The sequence below is a fragment of the Miscanthus floridulus genome, chromosome 3 (genome assembly GCF_019320115.1).
Source record: "Miscanthus floridulus cultivar M001 chromosome 3, ASM1932011v1, whole genome shotgun sequence".
NCBI classification, from domain to species: Eukaryota; Viridiplantae; Streptophyta; class Magnoliopsida; order Poales; family Poaceae; genus Miscanthus; species Miscanthus floridulus.
This window is the reverse complement of record NC_089582.1, coordinates 124,955,924-124,963,062: the sequence shown is the minus strand read 5'-3', so window position 1 is coordinate 124,963,062 and position 7,139 is coordinate 124,955,924. Positions and strand designations below refer to the sequence as shown.

Sequence of the window (7,139 nt, the reverse complement as noted above, 5' to 3'; positions counted from 1 at the left end):
TCGAGGTAGCGTGCTCCGGTGGGCGAAACGACGGAAGGGCGCCGGCGTCGGCGAAGGAGGGCGCCGAGAGGGTCTCTTCGCTAGTCCGGGGTGAGCCGAGACCCAAGACGAACGGGGGAAACATGCAGCCGTCCGATTGTGCCTCAGCGATCTGCAACTGCAATCACAAAAGGAAAAAGTCTACTTAACCCCTCCACCTATCAACCATGGTCTACTTCACCCCCAAACTATAAAACCGTCTATTTTACCTCCTTGAACTTTTCAAAACCGTCTAGTTTACCCCCCGGGCGGTTTTCGACGGTGGTCTTGCTACAGTAACGGTGGTTTGCTACAGCAACGGTGGTTTGCTACAGTACGGTGGCTTCACCTTTTCTTTTTTTATTTATTTTCGCTGAATCTTTGAAAAATCATAGTAAATCATAGAAAAATCATAAAATAGAAAATCCAATTTTATCGGACTCCACATGAGTAGATCTACATAATTAACATATAATGTGGTATGCTTTAGTACAAAGGTTTTGCTGTACCTTTAGATTAATTGGAAAATCTAATTTTGTTTGTAATTAATTGGTTTTGAAAACCGCCCGGGGGGGGGGTAAAAGACGGTTTTGAAAAGTTTAGGGGGTAAAATAGACGGTTTTATAGTTTGGGGGTGAAGTAGACCATGGTTGATAGGTGGGGGGTAAGTAGACTTTTTCCAATCACAAAAATGGATGCCGCTGGATGGGTGGGGCCCACCATCCAGGTACCCCCCTTTCTCCTTCCTCCGCTCCCCCCCCCCCCCCCGCTCTCCCCCGTTTGCTCTCGTCTCTCAGAGCCGCATCTGCTTCGCCTCGCCGGGGCGCCGCCGCGCGCTCACCTAGGGGCCCGCCGCTTTGCTCACCTAGCAATACCCGGTAACATCTTGCCCTGCACTACGCGCACCTCTCCTGGCCGGTTTGGAAGGTAAAACCCCAACACCCTCCCCAAAACTTACTTGAGTTTCAGTTGAGGTTCCGCTTTGCTCACCTAGCAACGCCAGGCGACATCATGACTTCAAGGCTGTTTGCAAGTGATTAGGCCCATTACAATTTTAGAAACTTGACCTTCTCTCTCTACATGATTTGGTGTCATGTTCATTTGTGAATTGGGAAAAGGATAATGTCAACAAGAGGAAACAGTGTCACTTACGTTGCTGCAACATCTAGTTCAGAATCAGAAGCCAGTTTGTAGCCGAATGAAACACTGAAGCACACTTTGGGCGGTTGATTATTTCTTGTTGCACTCTGACCTTTTCAATTGACATGCTGCATTCTGGACTCTGGACAGCGACCGGGTTCTGAACAAACATGAAGCTCTGTGTTCTGCTCCTACAAATGTCGAATAGCCTAAGGGCCTGGTTGGATTGGAGTTTTTTCAAAGGAGTTTCAAAGGATTGGGAATCATGTATTTTGCTGACATTATGTACCGTTTGGAACAAAGGATTGGAGCTCACCATTCCTGCGGAACAATTTCAGTTTTGGCTTTACAGGTGGAGTAGATTCAATCAATGAGTCAAAACAGTTTTTTTACTGTTTATCAAAACAACTTCACCTGCTAGTCAAAAGGATAAAATGTCTATTGTGCCCCCTATTTTTTTTTTCTTTATTCCTTTATTTTATTTTCTCCTCCCTTATATTTCTTACTTCTCTCTCCTCCCAACCAGAAACGTGTCGTCCTTCTTTCTTCCTTATCTACTTGGAGAAATTTCAATATTTAATCCTGAGTTCGAACGCCACTCAATATTTGACATTCAATTCTCAAACCTTTCAATATTTGACCTTGCACATACAAATTCTTTCAATCTAAGGAATTACGAAGGATTTCTCTCATTTCTTATTTCTAGTTGCCTCTTTAGTCTTTACACTGCTTAGGACACCAGAAATGACGATAGTACCCTCCGCTCTTTTTAGATGGCCTGGACGCTCGCTCAGCGCCTCCGTTCCCTCGGTTTGCACGCTTTTCTCACAACATCTTCCCGGCCGGCCTGGTTTCTGTCGTCGTCGGGCATATGGCCGGTGCTTGATGTAATTTTTTTTTGGCTAAGCTAACATCGTGTTAGTACGGGGGCTCGATGGATGTTAGTAGTAGTATTAGCTAAATCTAAATCCAGCTAGCTAGGCATGTGTGATAACCACTTCGTGTATATGGTACATGGCATGCATGTCCGGATCGGATCGAGCTGCAGGAGACATCGCACGCGCAGCCGGCGGGCGGTCAGACGCGCGCTCCCGGACACGATTGATTGTGCCACGCGCCGTCCACCCGTCCGATGCGGCTGGCTGGCCGGGCGGATCCCATCCTTGACGGCCACCACATGCTGCATGCGCGGCGTGATGGAGGATTGGAGGTGGAGGGCGACTGCGACGACTAGAACTAGTATGCAGCGACGACACCCACCAGCGGTGCTCGGCGAGTGGGGGCCGGCGGCGGCTAGTCGACTGGCGCCGGAGTGGCCGGAAGCGGGCACGCTCCTCCGTGCGGTCGCGATCGCGACGAAGGAACGCGAACGGTTGCAGGATAGGATAAGAAGGCGTGGGTAGTTTTGTCATTTCCCATGTTCTGAGGAGTGAGAACAGATATTTAGATATAGAAAAAGAGAGAAAATCTGAAAAATTCTCCGTATTAAAAGAATTCACGTGTGCAGGGTCAAATATTGAAAAGTCCGAATTTGATGTTAAATATTGAGAGGATGCTCGGCCTTCCTCCTCCACGTCTCCACCCCAGATGCGCCGGGCCTGCAAGCTCGCATGGCCGACACTCCTCGGAAGATGTCTTTTAGTTCTATGTGACATATGGCTATCATGCAGGTTTTGGTATTACAAGAAGATCTAACAATACCTTTGATGGTTTCCGCTATCGCTCTACATTCATATGTTCTAAAGGAGGGCAGTCTAGACTGAGGTCTGGTGTGACAAGACCTGCAAGAAAGGGAAACATGAAGATTGGCTGCAAGGCCAAGATGATTGTGAAGGATGCCCATTTTCAAAGGCTCTGTTCGGCTGCCATTATAAGCCGGCTTATCAGCCATGGTACAGTATTTTTCTCTCCCAACAAATCAGCCGTACAAATCAGCACAAATCGCTGGGAAGTAATTGTTCTTGAGTTGGAGCACAACCATCCTTTGGATCCTAGCTTGCTTAAATTTAAGAGGCATTTGAAGAACTCTCGTTTTTCGATAAATCCACCTCGAATTTGTGAGTATGAGGGACCTCAGCTCTTGTACATTCAAGCAGAGTTGGTGATACTGGTGTAACGTCGTCTTCTACACATCTTGAATTCAAAACCAAAATAGACAGAAATAGGAAACTGAAACTGGCAGAAGGAGACTTAGAGGCCCTGTTGGATTTTCTCAACAAAATGCAAGATCAAAACCCTTGTTTCTTTTACAGTTTAGATATGAATGAGCAAGGGCAGCTAAGGAATGTCTTTTGGGCTGACTCCAAATCACGCAGTTCATACAATTACTTTGGTGATGTTGTTGCTATTAATGTCACAAACTTTAGTAATCAGTATGATATGCAGTTTGTGTTACTCATGGGCATTAACCACCATGCACAGCCAGTGATACTAGGTTGTGGCCTGCTTGCTGGTAGATCTCTTGGGGCTTATGTGTGGCTTTTTGCTACATGGTTGAGATGTATGAATGCCAAGCCACCACATTCAATAATTACAAACTACTGTCATGATGTAGCAATAGCTATTAAAAAGGTTTTCCCTAACGCACAGCACCGTTTTTGCCTTTTGCACATCTTAAATGGGCTTCCTGAAAAGTTGGAAGAAATGGAGAACAAGGATGAAATTATTTCCACATTCACCACACTGGCCTGTGATTATGTAACTATTCCTGACTTTGACAGAGAGTGGCAAGATACCATCCAACATTTTCATTTAGAGGGAAATGAATGTCTGTCCAAACTATATGAGGTCAGGATGCAGTGGGCTCCTGACCTCCTGTTTATGTTAAGGACTCGTTTTGGGCAAGAATGTCTGTCACAGACAGAAGTGATAGTGTATCTGACTATTTTGATGGCTGGTTGACGTCAGGAACCTCTTTGAAAATGTTTGTAGAGAAGTATGAGGAAGCTGTTAAAGGCAAATTAGAAAAGGTGTATTATGAAGATTTACGATCAGCTCAGATGAGGCCACTAATGCTGACAGGGTTACCTGTGGAAGATCAAGCAGCAAAGGTGTACACTGCAGAAATCTTTCAGAAGTTCTTCAATGAAATAGGACATTTATTTCATTGCAATTATAGTATACTTGACAGGAATGATTCAGTGGTTACATACATAGTTTCAGAGCACATCAATCAAACAAACAAGGTAGATTACAAAGTTGCTTATGATAATGTTCAAGGTGACATATGGTGCCTGTGTCGTTTGTTCCAATCCAAAGTAATATTGTGCAGGCATGCACTCACTGTACTGAGACAGGAGTTTGTGCTGATGATTCCACAAAACCTGTGCTTCCATATCCCAGCCTGTCTCAGCAGGTAATCAGGAACTGGGAAGCTACGATGATCTCTACAAACTTGGCCACCAATACTTTGCAGAGGTTGTGGAATTTGGTTTCATGAACTCAGGATCAAAAGAATATGCTTTGTCAATCATGAGGGAAATCAGGGATAAAGTGATTTCATATGATAAGTCACTAAGAGATCAAAGGGTTTACAGCCATGTTTCAACGTCCAACTTTGCATACAATCCTGTGAACGAGGATTTTACTGATGATACTTTGCCCATCTCTCTTAATACAAAGGGCTGGGATCTTACCCAAGGCCAATCCAAACGTTCCTGAAAGAAGAAGCTGGCGAACCCAACTGTTCTTGATACATTGAAAAAGAAAACTAAAAGGGCATATAACAAGAGGAGGAATGCCACTGCAAACACCCTAAACACAGATGTCACTGCAACGGACAGTGTAACTGATGGCACAAATGTATGTGATGTAATTAGATTTGTACATTTGGCTAGAAGTTATTGTTTTGGTTGTTTTGGAAATAAAGTTTTCTCTTATTTTTTATTAGGTCCAGCAGAATCCTGTAAACGAGGGATGGCAGTTAACGTCAACTGGTGCTCCAGAAACTTTCGCTTATGGAGTAATCCCAGATGGCAAGATATAACCTTTTTCGTTTTTGTCTTCTCTTTGCTCTTTCAGGAGTTGGTGGAATTCACTTATACTAACTAACGTTCATTTTTGCAGGTGGAGACCATTTCATTTGATTTGTCACAATACAACAGTGCCCCGAGCTTCCATTGGCCTGAAAGCAGCAGCAGATCTCAGCTCCAGTGATAGCAGGTCTCAACAGTGCAATTGTGTTTGCCTTCGAATAGACTAAGTTCTGACAACCTCGTAATTGGGAAAAACTAGGGCTGATGGATCAGGTTTGACCTTTCTATTCCTGCCTGGGACTCTGGGAGCCAGTGACCACCTGCCTGGGACTCTGGGAGCCAGCGACCACCTGAACGGTGAAAAGAAAAGGAATCAAATGTGGCAAAGTGAAATCTACCATCTCTGAAGCAATTTGGTCGAAAGGGTTCTGTCCAGTATGCATGTGCCTAACTGTCGAGCTATACATAATCATTTCTTTTTTTCTCTTCCATGGATATTTGCTGCTCCCGAAAGATTTAACTGAACTTGTATAAGGGTCAGATGCCCCTGAATCGATCTCAATTTCTCAAATAATCACCTGATGATGTTTCCCTTTATATCCCTCGTTAAATGGTATGCCCTTCTCTGAACTCTGATGAAGTCATTTGTAATCTGAGGTTTGTTGCTTATTTGTTGTCCAGTAACATCATACCCTGGAGCTGGGATCCAGCAAGTTGATCCCAAGAAATCTCTGAGCCTGGCGAAGAACATATATCTAGGGAATTGACATAGATGCTGCACAACCCATTGATTTGCTCTGTCCTTGTGCAGGAACATAACAGCTGGCTCCGCTGCATCCCAAGGCTGAGCTCAGCCACTTGTGGCGCCCCTTCGTCTCCGGTCGTCGAGCTCGTGCCACGGCCGTTGATCCGCCTGGGACCGCCCTCGAGCCTGCTCCGGTATGCAGATCTTGGCGTAAAACTATTATCCATAACATGCCATCTCATAAATTTTACTAGTTGTTTGCACCCGCATTCACAGCTATATACTGCATTCATTTCAAATTATAAGTTGTTTTGTTTTGTTAAGTATATATATTCTTGCTATGCATCTAGATATTCACTCTATCTAGATATACGTTACAGAAGCTATGTACCTAGAAATACCAAAACAACAAATAGTTTAGAAATAGTTTAGAATGGATGGAGGAGTTAGTAGCGTGTGTGATGGTGCACCCTGTCCATGCTATGATGCCATTGCGTTGCCACTACTGTCTCCTCTGGTGTGTTTGAAAAAAAAGGAAAGAAAAAAAGCAGCTTGCAGCACTAGTTGTTAAAATATTGTTTCTTCTTTCTCGAGAATACTAAACTTGCAATCACTTTGGCCTCACGCTTTCACTTGCGGAAGCAAATTCGTTGTAGTGTGCACGGGTGCAGATGCAGTCATGAGAGAGAGAAAGAAAGAGAAAGGGGTAGAATGATGCACTGGGAAACTGAAAGATGACTCCGGCAATAGAGGGGTATGGAATGACGCAAAATGTTTTTCTACTGCAACCTGCAGGCCTCACGTATTGCTCCTTGAGATAACACACAGAAAATCTCTGGCGTAGGCTCGCCACGCCAGCAAGGTTTGTACTCTCTCAACTCTCATGTCATCATCTTGTACAGGTTTTTACTCTGTCTGGCTGGTTATCACCTGCTATGCTATCTCAATCTATCTGTCTCTTTACTCTCCTTTTGTCATCACTACGATGGTGTTTAAATCCAAGGCTAAAGACCAGGATATCATATCGGGTGTCACGTCGAAATGCCATACAGGAGTGTTTGGATAGTAATAACAAAATAAATTACAGAAGCCCTCAGTATTCCGCGAGACGAATTTATTAAGCCTAATTAATCCGTTGGCAGCACATGTTTACTTCAGATTTACTGTAGCACAACATTATCAAATCATGAACTAATTAGGCTTAAAAATTCGTCTCGTAAATTAGTCGTAATATATGCAGTTAGTTATTTTTAGTCTATATT

The 7,139-nt window shown here is 44.1% G+C and overlaps 1 pseudogene; it reads left to right on the top strand.

Annotated features, from left to right (window-relative positions):
* Positions 1–2,141: 2,141 nt before the first annotated feature.
* LOC136544353 (protein FAR1-RELATED SEQUENCE 6-like) lies at positions 2,142–5,313 on the top strand (annotated as a pseudogene).
* The last annotated feature ends 1,826 nt before the right edge of the window (positions 5,314–7,139 follow it).